The sequence below is a fragment of the Sus scrofa genome, chromosome 8 (assembly GCF_000003025.6).
Source record: "Sus scrofa isolate TJ Tabasco breed Duroc chromosome 8, Sscrofa11.1, whole genome shotgun sequence".
NCBI lineage: Eukaryota > Metazoa > Chordata > Mammalia > Artiodactyla > Suidae > Sus > Sus scrofa.
The window spans coordinates 47,226,776-47,243,944 of NC_010450.4; positions in this window are offsets into that span (position 1 = coordinate 47,226,776).

Consider the following 17,169-nt stretch of genomic DNA (forward strand, 5'->3'; position numbering starts at 1 on the left):
CCTATCAGGCAAACTTTGAGGCTCTTTGTAAGAAAAGGCAGTTTCTTTTTTTTGTTTTTTTGTTTTTTACTTGCCTTTTTTTTTCTATTACTCAAATGAATGTATCACATCTGTAGTTGTATAATGATCATAACAGTTTGATTTCACAGGATTTCTATGCCACAGCCCAAGCACATCCCCCCATCCTCCGGGGACCATAAGTTTTTCAATGTCTGTGAGTCAGCATCTGTTCTGCAAACTTCAGTCTGTCCTTTTTTTCAGATTCCACATGACAGTGAAAGCATTCGGTGTTGGTTTCTCATTGTATGGCTGACTTCACTTAGCATGTTAATCTCTAGGTCCATCCATGTTGCTAAAAATGCCGGTATTTCATTCTTTTTAATGGCTGAGTAATAGTCTACTGTGTATATGCACCACATCTTCTGGATCCACTCCTCTGTCCATGGACATTTAGGTTGTTTCCTTGTCTTGGCTATTGTAAGGAGTGCTGCAATGAACATCGGAGTACACATGCCTTTGTGAGTCATGGTTTTATCTGGATAGATACCCTGGAGTGGGATTGCTGGATCAAATGGTAGTTCTATTTTCAGTTTTCTGAGGCATCTCCATACTCCTTTCCACAGTGGTTGCACCAATTTACAATCCCACCAACAGTGTACTAGGGTTGCTTTTTCTCCACACCCTCTCCAGCACTTATTGTTTGTAGACTTTTTGATGATGGCCATTCTGGCTTGTGTAAGGTGATACGTCAGAGTGGTTTTGATTTGCATTTCTCTAAGAATGAGTGATGTTGAATGTGTTTTCATGTGTTTTTTGGGCCATCTGTATGTCTTCTTTGGAGAACTGTCTGCTTAGACCTTCTACCCACTTTTTGATGGGGTTGTTTGTTTTTTTTGGTATGGAGCTGCAGAAGGTGTTTAGAAATTTTGGAGATGAATCCCTTGTCAGTTGATTCACTTGCAAAGAGTTTTTCCCATTCTGTGGGTTGTCTTCTTAGGGTTTCCTTTGCTGTGCAGAAACGTTTAAGTTTGATTAGGTCCCATTTGTTATGTTTGTTTTCACCGTCATTACTCTTAAGAGGTGGATCTGAGAAGATGTTGCTGTCATTTATGTCAGAGAGAGTTTGGCCTATGTTTTCCTCTGAGAGTTTGATAGTGTCTGGTCTTATATCTAGGTGTTGAATCCATTTGGAGTTGATTTTTGTGTATGGTGTTAGAGAGTGTTCTAATTTCATTCTTTTCCATGCAGCTGGCCAGTTTTCCCAGTACCCCTTATTGAAGAGGCTGTCCTTCCTCCATTGTATATTCTTGCCTCCTTTGTCATAGATGAGTTGGCTGTAGGTGTGTGGGTTGAATTCTGGGCTCTCTATCCTGTTCCACTGCTCTGTATTTCTGTCTTTGTGCCAGTAGCATGTGGTTTTGATGACTGTGGCTTTGTAGTTTAGTCTGAAGTCCAGGAGCCTGATTCCTCCAGCTCCATTTTTCTTTTTCAGGAGGTCTTTGGCTATTCTGGGTCTTTTGTGCTTCCAAACAAACTTTGAAATATTTTGTTCGAGTTCTGTGAAAAATGTCCTTGGTAATTTGGTAGGGATTGCATTGAATCTGTAGATTGCCTTAGGTAGTATAGTCATTTTGAGAATATTAACTCTTCCAATCCACGAGCATGGTATATCTTTCCATCTATTTGTGTCATCTTTGATTTCTTTCATCAGTGGCTTATCGTTTTCAGAGTACAGGTCTTTTGTCTCTTTAGGCAGGTTTACTCCTAGGTATTTTATTCTTTTGGATGTGATGGTAAATGGGATTGCTTCCCTAAATTCTCTTTCTGCTCTTTCATTGTTAGTGTATAGACATGCCATCAATTTTCTGTGTATTAATTTTGTATCCTGCAACTTCGCCACATTCATGGATAAGCTCTAACAGTTTTCTGGTAGAGTCGTTAGGATTCTGTAGGTATAGGATCATGTCATCTGCAAATAGTGATAGTTTCACTTCTTCCTTTCCAGTTTGGGTTCCTTTTATTTCTTTTACTTCTCTGATTGCTGTGGCTAGGACTTCCAGAACTGTGCTGAAGAGTAGTGTCGAGAGCGGACATCCTTGCCCTGTTCCTGACCTCAGTGGGAATTCTTTCAGCTTTTCACCATTGAGAATGATGTTCGCAATGGGTTTGTCATATATGGCTTTTATCATGTTGAGGTAGGTTCCCGTTATGCCCACTTTCTGAAGGGTTTTTATCAGAAATGGGTGTTGGATTTTGTCAAGGTTTTTTCTGTGTCTATTGAGAGGATCATATGGTTTTTATTCTTCAGTTTGTTACTGTGGTGTATCACACTGATGGATTTGCAGATATTGAAGAACCCTTGCATCCCTGGGATAAATCCCACTTGATCATGATGTACAATCCTTTTAATGTATTGTTGGATGTGGTTTGCTAGGATTTTGTGGAGGATTTTTGCATTGATATTCATCAATGAAACTGGCCTTTAGTTTTCATTTTTTGTGGTATCTTTGTCTGGTTTTGGTATCAGGGTGATGGTGGCCTCATAGAATGAGTTTGGGAGTATCCCTTCCTCTGAGATTTTTTGAAATAGTTTCAGAAGGATATGTGTTAGCTCTTCTCTAAATGTTTGATGGAATTCACCTGTGCAGCCATCTGGCCCTGGACTTTTGTTTGTTGGAAGTTTTTTAATCACAGTTTCAACTTGAGTTCCATTCATCTTTTCTGTTTCATGTTGGTTTAGTCTTGGAAGATGGTACTTTTCTAAGAATTTGTGCATTTCTGCTCGGTTTCCTGTTTTATTGGCACATAGTTGCATATTGTAGTCTCTTATGATGCTTTGTATTTCTGTGATGTCCATTGTTATTTCTCCTTTTTCATTTCTAATTGTATTGATTTGAGTCCTCTCTGTTTTCTTCTTGATAAGTCTGGCTAGGGGTTTATCCATTTTGTTGATCTTTTCAAAGAACCAGCTTTTCACTTCATTGATCTTTGCTATGGTTTTCTTTGTTTCTATTTTGTTGATTTCTGCTCTGATGTTTATGACTTCTTTCCTTGTATAAATTTAGGTCTTGTCTGTTCTCTCTCTAGCTGCTTTAGATGTAAAGTTAGCTTGTTTATTTGAGCTTTTTCTTGTTTCCCAAGGTAGGCTTGTATTGCTATAAACTTTCCTCTTAGAACGGTTTGTGCTGCATCCCATAGGTTTTGGAGTGTCTTATCTTCATTGTCATTTGCTGCTAGGTATTTTTAAATTTCCTCTTTGATTTCTTCATTGATCCATTGGTTGATTAGTAGTGTGTTGTTGAGTCTCAATGTGTTTGTTTTTTTTGCAGATTTTTTCCTGTTGTAGATGTCTAGTCATATAGCATTGTGGTCGGAAAAGATGTTTGATATGATTTCAATTTTCTAAAAGTTACAAAGGTTGGATTTGTAACCCAGGATATGATGAATCTTAGAGAATGTTCCATCCGCACTTGAGAAGAATGTGTATTCTGTTACTTTTGCATGGAATGTCCTATAAATATCTATTAAGTCCATCTGGTTTAATGCATCATTCAGGGCCTGTGTTTCCTGATTGATTTTCTGTCTTGTTGATCTGTCCACTGCTGTAAGTGGGGTTTTAAAGTCCCCCACTATTATTGTGTGATTGGCGATTTCTCCTTTTAGGGTTGTTAGCAGTTGCCTTATATGTTGTGGTGAACCTATGTTGGGTGCATAGATATTTAAAATTGTTATATCTTCTTCTTGGATTGATCCTTTGATCATCATGTCATGTCCTTCTTTGTCCCTTAATATATTCTTCATTTTAAAGTCTATTTTGTCCGATATGAGTATTGCTCCTCCAGCTTTCTTTTGATCCCCGTTTGCATGAAATATTTTCTTCCGTCCTCTCACTTTCCATTTGTATGTGTCCCTAGAAGTGAAGTGGGTCTCTTGAAGACAGCATATATATGGGTCTTGTTTTTGTATCCATTCAGCCAGTCTACGTCTTTTGGTTGGGGCATTTAGTCCATTGACATTTAAGGTAATTATTGTTATGTATGTTCTTATTGCCATTTTACTAATTGCTTTGGATTTGTTTTTGCTGCTCTTTTTTCTTTCCTTCTTCTCTTGTTCTTTTCTGCCTGGAGAAGTTCCTTTAGTATTTGTTGTAAGGCTGGTTTAGTGTTGCTGAATTCTCTCAGCTTTTGCTTATCTGTGAAGGTTTTGATTTCTCCTTCAAATGTGAATGAGAGCCTCGCTGGGTAAAGTAATCTTGGTTGGAGGTTTTTACCTTTCATCACGTCAAGTATATCATGCCACTCCCTTCTGGCCTGCCGAGTCTCTGCTGAAAAATCTGCCAATAACCTTATTGGGGTTCTCTTGGATGTTACTTGTTTCTTTTCCCTAGCTGCTTTCAAGATTTTCTCTGTCTTTAATTTTGGTCAGTTTGATTAATATGTGTCTCGGGGTGTTCCTCCTTGGGTTTATTTTATATGGTACTCGTTGTGCTTCCTGGATTTGAGTGAGTGGTTCCTTTCCCATGTGAAGGAAGTTTTTGGCTATAAGATAATCTTGGAATATTTTTTCTGTCCCCTTCTCTCTCTCTTCTCCTTCTGGTTGCCCTATAATATAGACGTTGGTATGTTTAGTGTTGTCCCAGAGTTCTCTGAGACTGTCTTAATTTCTTTTCAATCTTTTTTCTCTTATCTGTTCTGCATCCGTAATTTCTACTAATCTGTCCTCCACCTCACTTATTCATTCTTCTGCCTCCTGTATTCTGCTGTTAGCTGCTTCTAGTGCATTTTTTATTTCAGTTATTGTATTTTGCATCTCTTCTTGTTTAAGTTTTATATCTTGTATCTCTTTGCTCAGTGTTTCCTGTAAGTTATCCATCTTTGCCTCCAGTTTATTTCCAATGTCTTGCATCATCTTCAGCATCAACAGTCTAAAGTCTTTTTCCTGGAGGCTGAGAATCTCCTCCTGGCTTAGCTGATTTTCTGGGGTTTTTCCTTTCTCCCTCATCTGAGTTATAGTCCTCTGTCTTTTCACTTTTATAGGTTTTTGGTGTGGTGACCTTTTCACAGATAATTAAGTTGTAGCCTCTCTTACTTCTGATGTCTGCCCCCCTGTGGCTCAAGTCAGTATGGGGGGCTTGGTGTAGGTTTCCTGATGGGAGGGGCTGATGCCTGCCCCCTGGTAGGAGGAGCCAATTCTAATCCCTCTGGTGGGTGGGGCTTAGTCTCTGGATGGGATTTGAGGCAGCTGTGTGCCTGAGGGGTCTTTAGGGAGCCTGTTTACTGAGGGGCGGGGCTGTGATCCCACCTGGGTTGTTGTTTGCCCTGGGGCTTCTCAGTGGTGACTGATGGGTAGGGCCAGATTTTCCCAAAATGGCCACCTCCAGAGAAAGGCATGGCTGCTGAATATTCCTGAGAGCTTTGCTTTCAATGTCCTTCCCTCACAACAAGCCATATTCACCCCTGTTTTCCCAGGATGTTCTCCAAGAACTGTGGTCAGGTTTGACCCTGATTCCTATGGAGACCTCGCTCTGCTATGGGACCCAGTGCACGTGAATGTCCGTGTGTGCCTTTTAAGAATGGGGTCTCCGTTTCCCCCAGTCCTGTGGAGTTCTTGTGCAGAAGCCCCACTGGCCTTCAATGCCAGGTGCTTCGGGGCTCTTTCTCCCTGTGCCAGATCCCCACATGTGAGAGTTTGATGTGGGGCTCAGAACTCTCACTCCTGTAGGTGAATCTCTGTGAACCAGTTAGTTTCCAGTCTGTGGAGCTTCCCACCCAGGAGGTATGGGGTTGTTTATATGGCGAAATTGCCCCTCCTACCTCTTGATGTGTCCTCCTCTTTTTCTTCTGGAGTAGGGTGTCTTTTTTAAGGTTTCTGGTCCTTTTGGGTGAAGAGTGCTCAGTCTTTAGTTGTGAATCTTGTTGTTTTTAGGAGAGAAGTTGAGCTCCAGTCTTTCTATTCTGCCATCTTCATTCCATCTCCAAGAAAGGGCAATTCTAAAGAACTATGGGGACTTGCCATTCCATGATTCTTTAGGGAGAAATGCCAAATTTTCATTTGATCATATATAAATATATACAACCCTGGATTATAAATGCTGCAATACTTATCTCCACTCTGGGGGCATTTATTTAGATTCCAAGGGATGAGACATCCCCTTTTATTTCCACATGGAATTTGTTTCCATTATAAAGACTGGGTTTGTCTTTGTCTCTTCAAGGGACAGGACAGATGTCTTCCTCCTATGTAAGCTCCCAGATTCCAAATTTTGAGGCTCACGTCCCATGTGAACACTCAAGCCTGCCCATTTGGCTCTCATTTCAGTGCCTTAGAAAAGAAAAGAGTTGGTGCAAAATGGGTCTGTTGCAGTTATTGCTCTAAGTAATGAAAGTCTGCCTTGATTAAGAAATGCAATATAAGAACAAATACAGATATTAAAAACCTACCATATGTTTGCTAGGTGGATAGATTACATAGATAGATAGGGATAGATTAAAAAGTTAATATATTATGATATATTCCTTTTTCACACTATATGAACTTGTGCGATTTTTTTTTCTCTAAGGCCACAGCCGTGGCATATGGAAGTTCCTGGGCCAGGGATCAAATCCAAGCTGCAGCTGTGACCTACACCACAACTGTGGCAATACTGGACCCTTAACCAACTGTACCACAGGGGGAAATGTGAACATGTACAATTTTCAATAGTTGAACCTTCTACCACAACTATTTGAGAGTAAAGTATTACATAGAAAATTTAGCAAAACTACAATGGGTGTAAAAATGGGGTTTGATTCACATATACAAGCCTTTGCTCCAGAAACCAAAGCTACTTAGTCAAGTCTATAAAGAAAAGCCCTCGCAATCAAAATCACCACAAAATTTTAAGAATAATATTCAGCTCCTTCATAGTATTCTTAAAATTGCCAAAAGTGTCACAGATTGTAACTTTTTCCCCCACTTTTTATAGATTTGGGAAGTGTCTACAAACAGTTCTTGTTCCATCCTAGCTTTTTGGTCTGCTGAGGTTTCAAGATATTGAGGATTTTCTGGACAAAACATTCAACTTGGGAGAACACAAGCTTGGCTGGTATGTACTTGATAAAGTAGCATAATTTGGAGACTTATTTTCACTGTGGACCAATCAAAATTCAGGGTACATCAATTTCCTATGGGCAGCACAAAGTGGATGTGATAACAAAATAGAAACTATGGACATAATTCTTGATGAAGCTTTGGTGGGTCTCTCCTGTTTTGTAAATGACCTGGTCATGAATAACTTTAAGGAATGGCCTAAAACCATTGAACTATGAACACTATGAACACCAAAAAGATAGTACAAGATCTTCATAAATTTGTTGTTAATTGGAAGGCATCAGTGAGTAGAAAGGTAAACATCTTCCCATCACTTTCAGGACATTATTAAATAAATTGATCATTTCAAAATATTGCATTGGTTCCACACTTCAGCAAGTTTCCTGAAACAAAAATTTGTTGAATGGAAATCACTGGAGAATTTCTATTGGTCATAATGTGAGTCTGGATTCTCTGTGATGTTTAATTTTTTTTAATTTAATTTTACTTTTTTCTGTTCTGGTTAATATTTTTAAAACCTGGAATTGTCAAATTAAGTTGAATCTAATTTACCTCTGAAATTAAGAAACATTAAGTTGAATATCTTTTTGGTAGTGACGGTATAAATAAGTTTACTCTTATCCTAGTATGCTTTTTATAAATTGGTTAGATTTAGTGTTACTTACATTTTATTGTTTTATTCAAATATAAATTTTATTTAAATTGTTCTTTGCATTACATTTATTTTACTGTTACTTGCTACTTATAAGAGGTAAGAATGGTTTTCCATTATAGTAGAGATACAATGTGTTCTTTTAAAAGTATAATTAAGTCAAATTTTTTTCTCTTCAAGTATAGTTGATTTAAAATGTTGTTTTAGGAGTTCCCGTGGTGGCGCAGTGGTTAATGAATCCGACTGGGAACCATGAGGTTGCGGTTCGATCCCTGCCCTGCTCAGTGGGTTAACGATCCGGCGTTGCCGTGCTCTGTGGTGTAGGTTGCAGACGCGGCTCGGATCACGGGTTGCTGTGGCTCTGGCGTAGGCCGGTGGCTACAGCTCCGATTCAACCCCTAGCCTGGGAACCTCCATATGCCGCGGGAGCGGCCCAAGAAATAGCAACAACAACAGCAACAAAAGACAAAAGTCAAAAAAAAAAAAAATGTTGTTTTAGTTTCAGGTGTATAGTACAACATCAGATATAGTTAAACATGCATATTCTTTTTCATATTCTTTTCCACTATGGTTTATTACAGAATATTGAATATAGTACCCTGTGCTATACAGTAGGTCCTTGTTTTTATTGATTTTATATATAATAGTGTGTATCTGCTAATCCAAAATTCCTAATTTATCCCTCCTCCATCTTCTTCCCCCTTTGGTTTTCTATGTCTCTTAGTCTGTTTCTGTTTTAAAATGAGTTCATTTTTATCACATTTTAGATTGCATATGTAAGGGATATCATATGATATTTGTCATTCTCTTTCTGACTTACTTTACTTAGTGTGATAATCTCTGGTTCCCTTCATGCCACTGCAAATGGCATTATTGCATACTGTGTTATGGCTGAACAATAGCCCATTGATAATATATGTCACCTCTTCTTTATCCCTTCATCTGTTGGTGGGCATTTACATTGTTTCCATGTCTTGGCTATTATAAATAGGGTTGCTATGAACATTGGGGTACATGTATCTTTTCAAATTATAGTTTTTGTCTTTTCCAGATATATGCCCAGGAATGGGATTGCTGGATCATATGGCAACTCTATTTTTACTTTATTAAGGAACCTCCATACTTTTTTCAATACGGGTATTATAAATTTATATCCCCACCAACAGTGTGGGAGTAACCCTTTTTCTCCATACCCTCTCCAGCATTGTTTGTAGAATTTTGATGGTGGCCATTCCAACTGATGTGAAGTGATACCTCATAGTAGTTTTGATTTACATTTGTCCAATAATTAGCAATGCTGATGAGCATCTTTTCATGTGCTTTTTGGCCATTTGTCTGTCTTTGGAGAAATGTCTATTTAGCTCTTCAGCCTATTTTTTCAGTTGTGTTGTTTTTTTGTTTTTGTTATTGAGTTGTATGGGCTGTTTTTATATTTTGAAATTAAATGCATTGGTTACATAATTTGTAAATATTTTCTCCTAGTCCATAAGCTGTATTTTCATTTTGTTTATAATTCTCCTTGCTATGCAAAAGCTTATAAGTTTGACTAGGTTCCATGTTTTTATTTTTGGTTTTATTTCTGTTACTTGGGAAATCCATCTTTATTTTGTTTATTTATTTTTTTGTCTTTTTGTCTTTTTTTTGAGGGTCCACACCTGCGCATACAGAGATTCCCAGGCTAGGGGTCGAATCGGAGCTGTTGCTGCCTGCCTATGCCAGAGCCACAGCAAGGCCAGATCCAAGCCGCGTCTGCAACACCAAATTCTTAACCCACTGACTGAGGCCAGGGATCGAACCTGCAACCTCATGGTTCCTAGTCAGATTCATTTCCACTGTGCCACAACGGGAACTCCTGGAAATCCATTTTTAAGTAGGTAACAGCCACCAGAATTTTGTGCTTAGCTCAGTTCAGTTTTTTTTTTTTTTAATTGGGTATATTGTCTTCAGAGCTTTTATATGCTGACTTGAAATTACCCTAATTTAGTTTTTTGGGGTTTTTTTTGTCTTTTTTTGTCTTTTTGTTGTTGTTGTTGTTGTTCTTGTTGCTATTTCTTGGGCCGCTCCCGTGGCATATGGAGGTTCCCAGGCCAGGGGTCCAATCAGAGCTGTAGCCACCGGCCTACGCCAGAGCCACAGCAACGCGGGATCCGAGCCGCGTCTGCAACCTACACCACAGCTCACGGCAACGCCAGATCGTTAACCCACTGAGCAAGGGCAGGGACTGAACCCGCAGCCTCATGGTTCCTAGTCGGATTCGTTAACCACTGCGCCACGACGGGAACTCCCCTAATTTAGTTTTTAATTAACCTATAAATTACTTCAGTTGCAGTAAATCAAGGAAGTAAGACTACAGGAGTTAATCTAAATCCCTTCTGTACAACACTTCTTTCTTAGGTTCCAAAAAGTGTAAAACATTGAAGTAAAATTTGGAAATAACAATTGATTACAATTAAGACTACTTGATAAAAAAATAAAAATAAAACATTGAATTAGAATTAAAGAAATGGCAAATAATCCCAAAATCCAGAAATAAGACTAAAGTCATTAGCAGGCAAGACTATTAAGAATGTCATCAAAATTAGCTATTTATTTGGAGAAAACAGAAGTAAACAGAGAATAACAATGGAAGAAAAAGGTGAAATTGAGAGGAACTATTGCCTAGGCTGAGCAGCTTCAGAGGAGGCAACGCCATATTTTGATTTTGAACTTGGAGGTTATTTTACACTTCATTCAAAAGAAATTAACAGTTGGTGAGTTGTTTAATAAGTCTTCATCTCCACTTCATCTTCAAAATTTCCTCCAGACAAAACATACCATAATTGATAGATTTTTTTTCATATATGATTATTCAAGGAGTTTAGGGCTTGTAACCTCAAAATATGCCACTTTGACATATTGATTATTTTGAGCTGAAGATATTTGAAAAATAGCAAATGTAGGCAGAGGCTTTCTCTGAACTCTTCCTGTGTGGTGAAAGACAGAAAGGGAATTCCATTGTAATTACTCCCCTCCTGGGAGTTTCAGAAACCAGGGAACTCATCGCAAGAGAGACTGGAAGTCACCATCCTCAAACAAACCTCACCACAAATTCTCATACCTCCCGAGTGTGCTTCTAAAGGCCCATTTCTCATCCTGAAAGACATTTACCCTCCCCATAATGGCCTAGACCTCACTCCCCCTATTAAGATGATATATAAACTTTCAAAACTCACTGTACCTTTTTTTTTTTCTTTTTAGGGCTGCACCTGTGGTGTATGGAAGTTCCCAAGCTTGGGATCAAATCAGAGCCACAGCTGCCAGCCTATGCCACAGCAATATCAACACTAGATCCGAACCTCATCTGTGACCTGCTCCACAACTTGCAGCAACACCAAATCCTTAAGCCACTGAGTAAAGCCAGGGATTGAACCCACATCCTCATGGACACTATGTCAAGTTCTTAACCTACTGAGCCACTGTGAGAACTTTATCACTGTATTTTTGATATCCACTTTTCCATGGTGCTCTGTGTATGTAATATTAAACATTGATAAATTCATGTACTTGCTCTCTTGTTAATCTGCCTTTTGTCAGTTTATCTCATCAATTCCTTTATCAAATCTACAAAAGTAGAGGAGAGCTCTTTCTTCTCTACACACAGTTTTCATTTTTACTCTGGAAAGACTCAGAACTATTAAATTTTTCAGACTGAAATCTGCCAAAATATTTTTAAAACATGGTTTAGTCTAAGTTTATTGAAACTTATCTTAGTTGTAGTGATAGAAGAACTTATCTTAGTTGTAGTGATAGAAGAAATGTAGCACTGGAGACAAGAGAGGCATCCAGTCACTAGCCTTGCCAGTTCCTAGTCTTCAGGAAGAACTCCAGTTCTTGGGGGATATTAGCGGAGCTGCATCAGCAGGAAGGCAGGTGGAATGAGGAACCCCTCACTAAGATTCATAAAGTGGCTGGTCCCCTCAGCGTCTTGGGCTGAGTTGAAGTTAAGAAGAATCTAGTACTTAGTTAAGAGGGTCAGAGCAGCACAAAGTTGAGAAGATTTTCACATATTCTCTACATTCCATAAGAAAAGGCAGGAGTTAGCTCACAGAATTTAAAAATGCATTTTGAGAAAATCTGAGATTTACCTTGCCAAAAATACTCCCATGGAAAAAAAGCCTACTCTTTTATATGTCTAAACAGATGTCAAAGATGCCTTGAGCCACATGAGGATAATTATACATTTTAGAAATTTGAAAGTATTTGTCTTCCATAGAAACACACTTATGAAAATAGACCTTTCATCAACATATATAAATAGAACAAGCAAATTTCAACTGTCCGTTTTAATTATCACAACTTTATTATTATTACTTGATAGTTTTACACATATTAATGTAAAATAAATTGGAACTTGTAATTACCTTAGAAGGAAAATATATCTACACATTTCAACATTTTCTAAATATAGAATAATTTGACCTTTTGTAGTTATGAAAAAAAGTAAGTACTGCCATTTCTCTCCTTGCTAAATTAGTTATGAAGTTATGACAAAAAACAAACAAAAAAAGAATGTATATTACTAAGATAACTGGGAATTAAAAATTGGATTTTTAAATGTCAAGTATTCTTATTTTATGGATTATTTTAAATGATGCTAATTATATATATATTTTAAAGTTTCACTTAGAGATTATCTTACACAGGAAATGTACAAGGAAGACAAAGAGGAGATTAACTGTATACTAAAATAAAATTAACATCTCTGAACTAGCCAATGATAAGCACATAACAGTTTCTAAATATCCTTATCCAGTAAAAGAAACTAGCATTCTTAAAGAAACGGTTAGTCTATGGACTGGGAAGTGAAAGTATGAGATGAACTTAGACCAACGTGTACCAGAAAATAAGAAAATTCTCAAGAATGACAGTAACCTATCAAAAAGACTCAGGAGAAAATCTGATGAAGCTCTGACTTCCCCAGTTATAAAATTCAAGAACTATATTGAAGGCATAAGTGAATTAGAACTCATTACATAAAATTCAAATTGATACTGATATAAAAATAATAAATGAATAATAATAAGAAAAACTCTAACTTTGAGCTCTACTAATAAGTATTGAGGAAATGATGGAATTTGTAAATGAATGGAAAACAAAACTGGAATATGGTGGAGTAGGAAGACCTTCGGCTCACCTCCTCCCAGAGGCTACTTACCAAGAAACTAGCCCTGAGAGTGACCTGAAAACTAACAGAATAGATCTATAGCTAAAGATATAAAGAAGGACCCACAAGGAGGCAAGGGAAAGTAGGAAGGGTGGAGATGCAATAGAATCAAGACCTGTAGGAGATGCCATCATGGAGCAGGGGAAACGAATCTGACAAGGATCCATAAGGACATGGGTTCAATCCCTGGCCTTGCTCAGTGGGTTAGGGTTCAGTGTTGCCGTGAGCTGTGGTGTAGGTTGCAGACATGGCTCAGATCCTGCATTGCTATAGCTCTGTTGTAGGCCAGCAGCTATAGCTCTGATTAGCCCCCTAGCCTGAGAACCTCCATATGCCGCAGGTGCAGCCCTAAAAAGACCAAAGCCAGAAAAAAAAGTCCTGTATCCCTGAGTAGGTGATCCATGATTGTAGCTCTCTCCAAGGATGGAGAGTTCTAAACCATATATTGAGTTTCCCAGCCCAGGGGTACTGCACTGAGAAGATGAGCCCCCAGAACATTTGGGTTTGAAAGCCAGGGGAGCTCACTTCCGGGAAAGCCAGAGAGCTGTGGGTAATAGAGACTCTACTCCTAAAGGGCACACAAAATCTCATATGCTCTGGGGCCCAGAGTGGAGGCAATAATTTGAAAGGAGCCTGGGAGAGCCCTCCAAGAGGCAGGCAGGAGTCAACTGATACTTGCCATGGACACATAGAGTTCATCCCAACAAAGAAACACTTGTTCTCGCCAGCACCATTTTGGAATCCTCTCTCTAGCTTATTCATACCAAGACAACCCTGCCCACCTGAAAGTTGGCACAAGTACTGGGAAGCCCAAGACCAGTCAACTGGGAGGGGACACATCTTGCCCAAGAGCAAGCCAGCTTCCATAAGACTTCCTGAGCTCCTAGCCATGCAGAGACCTGGCCCCACCTACCAGAGGGCCTGTACTAGTTGCAAGACCTGGCCTCACCAACCAGTGTATCTACAATAGCCCTGGAATAGCTTCAGACCCACAGACAGCTGTGTCAATATCAAGCTCACCCATTCCCAGGCTGTCACCACCAAAGAACACCCTGGGCCCTGGCCATGCCCAACATCAGGACAGTACCAACTCCAGGACATCACAGGCCCCTCAGCCAGCTATCAGGATCCAGCCCCACCCACCAGTGGGAAGCTCCAGCCCAGGGTCACCCCAGATATGGCAGCCAACAAAGTCAAGCATCAACCCCAACCACCAGGAACCTATCCCAGGAATACCCTAGGCCATGGCTCTGCCCATCAGTAGGCTGACACATCCTCCAGAAGCCCCTGGAGCTCTGTAGCCAACCACATCATTATCCAGCCCCACCCAACTTGGGATGGCAGCAAAACCAGGATTCCCCTGGCAGTGTAGCCATTTGCACCAGGTTCTGTCCCAAACCAAAGGTGGCCAGCAGGCTCTGCCCAGGCAGAGCTTTGCAATCAATTATGTCAAATGCGAGCCTTACCTACCAGTGTAGCCACAGTAGTCAGCTCACTATAACAGAAGAATTCATCAGCCTACATAGAAGACACCCCTAGAGCATATGGATCTAATTGCCAGAGGGGAGTGTAGTATTGAAACCCATAGGACACTGGTTACATAAGGCTACATCTCCAGATTGAGAAATAAAACCAAACTTCCAAATTCATAGAAATTAAAAGAACATATTAGGCAAAATTAGGTGACAGAAAAATATGTTCCAAAAGAAGGAACAACATAAAACTGTTGGGGAAAAAATAGGTGAGACAGAGATCAGCAATCTATTGATAAAGTGTTTAAGGTAATGATCATAAAGATGCTCAATGAACTCAGAACAAGATTTGATAAAAGAAGAAAGAGAAGATAGAATTTCTAACAAGGAGTTAGAAAATATAAAGAAGAACCAAAAAGAGCTGAAGAATACAATAACTGAAATTTTGAAATCACGAGAAGAAATCAACACAACAGTAGATTAGACTATGCAGCAAAATGTATCAGTGAACTGGGAGAGAGAGTAGAGGAAATCACTAAAGTTTAACAAAGATACAAACAAAACAATTTTAAACACTAGGACAGTTTAAGAGAGCTCTGGGACAATATCAAGCATACTAATATTCCATTATAGGTTTCCCAGAAGGAGGAGAGGGAAAGGGACAGAAAACATATTTGAGGACACAGTAGACAAAACTGCCCTAAACTTGTAAAGGACACAGACATCTAGGTCCAGAAAGTACACAGTCCAATAAAGGATTAACCCACAGAGGAACATACTAAGACATATTGTAATTAAAATGACAAAAATTAAATACAGAATATTTTTTAAAAGAAATGGAAAAGCAACCAGTTATGTACAAGGGAACTCACGTAAGTTTATTAGCTGATATTTCAGCAGAAACTCCGTTGGCCAGAAAGGAGTGGTATGATATATTTAATGTGATGAAAGAGAAAAACCTGCAAGCAAGAATATTCTACTCTTCAAGGCTCTAATTCAAATTTGGAGGGAAAATAAAAAGTTTTATGCACAAGCAAAAGCTAAAAGACTTCAGTACAGCCAAATCAACTTCTAAGAAAATTTTATTTTTTTAGGGCCACACCTGTGGCATATGGAGGTTCCAAGGTTAGGGGTCTAATTGTAGCTGTAGCCACTGGCCTACAGCACAGCCACATCAATGCCAGAACCGAGACATGTCTGAAACCTATACCACAGCTCACAGCAATGCTGGATCTTTAACCCACTGAGAGAGGCCAGGGATTGAACCTGCATCCTCGTGGATGCTAGTCAGATTTGTTTCTGCTGAGCCATGATGGAAACTCCAGCTTCTAAGAAATGTTAATGTGATTTTTCTAAGTGGAAAAGAAAAGACCACAACTAGAAAAATGAAAAGTACAAAAGGAAAAATCTCATTGGTGAAAAACAAATATAAAGGTAGTAGATCAACAATATAAACTTAGTAGAAAAGTAAAGACAAAGTAGTAAAATCATCTATATCCATAATTATTAGTTAAGGAATACACTCACAAAAAGGATGTAAAACATGATGTCACAAAAAATAAAGTTTACATATATATATAAATGTCATGGAAATCACAAACTAAAAATCTGTAATAGATACAAACTCACAAAAAGAAACCAAATCCAAATGTAACAGTAAAGATAGTCATTAAGTCACAAGGGAAGAGATGAAAAGAAGAAAATAGGAAAAAACCTTCTACAAAAATAATTTTAAAAGTTGTAATGATACATATTTATCAATAACTACTTTAAAAGTAAATGGATTAAATACTCCAATTAAAATACATGGAGTGGCTGAATAAATACAAAAATAAGATCCAGATAATCCTGTGTATGAAAGATTCATGTCAATACTAAAGTCACACACAGACTGAAATTGAAGATATGAAAAAGGTATTCCATGAAAGTGGAAATGAAAAGAAGCTGAGTGGCAATATTTATATCAGACGAAACAGACTTTAAAATAAGAATGTAACAAGAGACAAAGAAGGATATCACATAAGAGTAAGGAATCAATTTGACAAGAAAATATAGCAATTATAAATATTCACCCAACATATAGTAAATATTAACAGACATAAAGGGAGAAATTGTTAGTAAAACAATATTAGTGGGGGACTTTAACATCCTATACACATTAATGTACAGATTATCAGGCAGAAAAATAAAAAGGAAACACTGGCCTTTAATGACTCATTAAACAAATGAGTCTACTGGTGTTCCCATTTAGCTCAGTGGGTTAAGAATCTGACATAATTCATGAGAATGTGGGTTCAATCCATGGCCTTGCTCAGTGGTATAAGGATCTGGCATTGCTGCAAGCTGCAGCACAAGCCTTGGGTACAGCTCGGATCCTGCATTGCTGTGGCTGTAGCCCTAGCCTGGGAAATTCCATGTGCCACAGGTTCAGCCCTAAAAAGAATTTTTTAAAAACAAGTCTACTATATATAGAACATCACATTTAAAAGCAGCATAATACACATTCTTTTTAAGTGCACATGGAATATCCTCTAGGAGACATCACATGCTGAGCTACAAAACATGTCTCACTAAATTGTAAGATTGAAATCATATCAAGCATCTTTTCTGAATACATTATGAGACCAGAAATTAACTACAAGGGGAAAAAAACTTCAAAAACACAAAGACATGGAAGCTAAACAGTATAAGAAGAACAAACAATACCCAAAGCTACTATAAGGAAAGGACTAATAAAGATCAGAATAGAAATA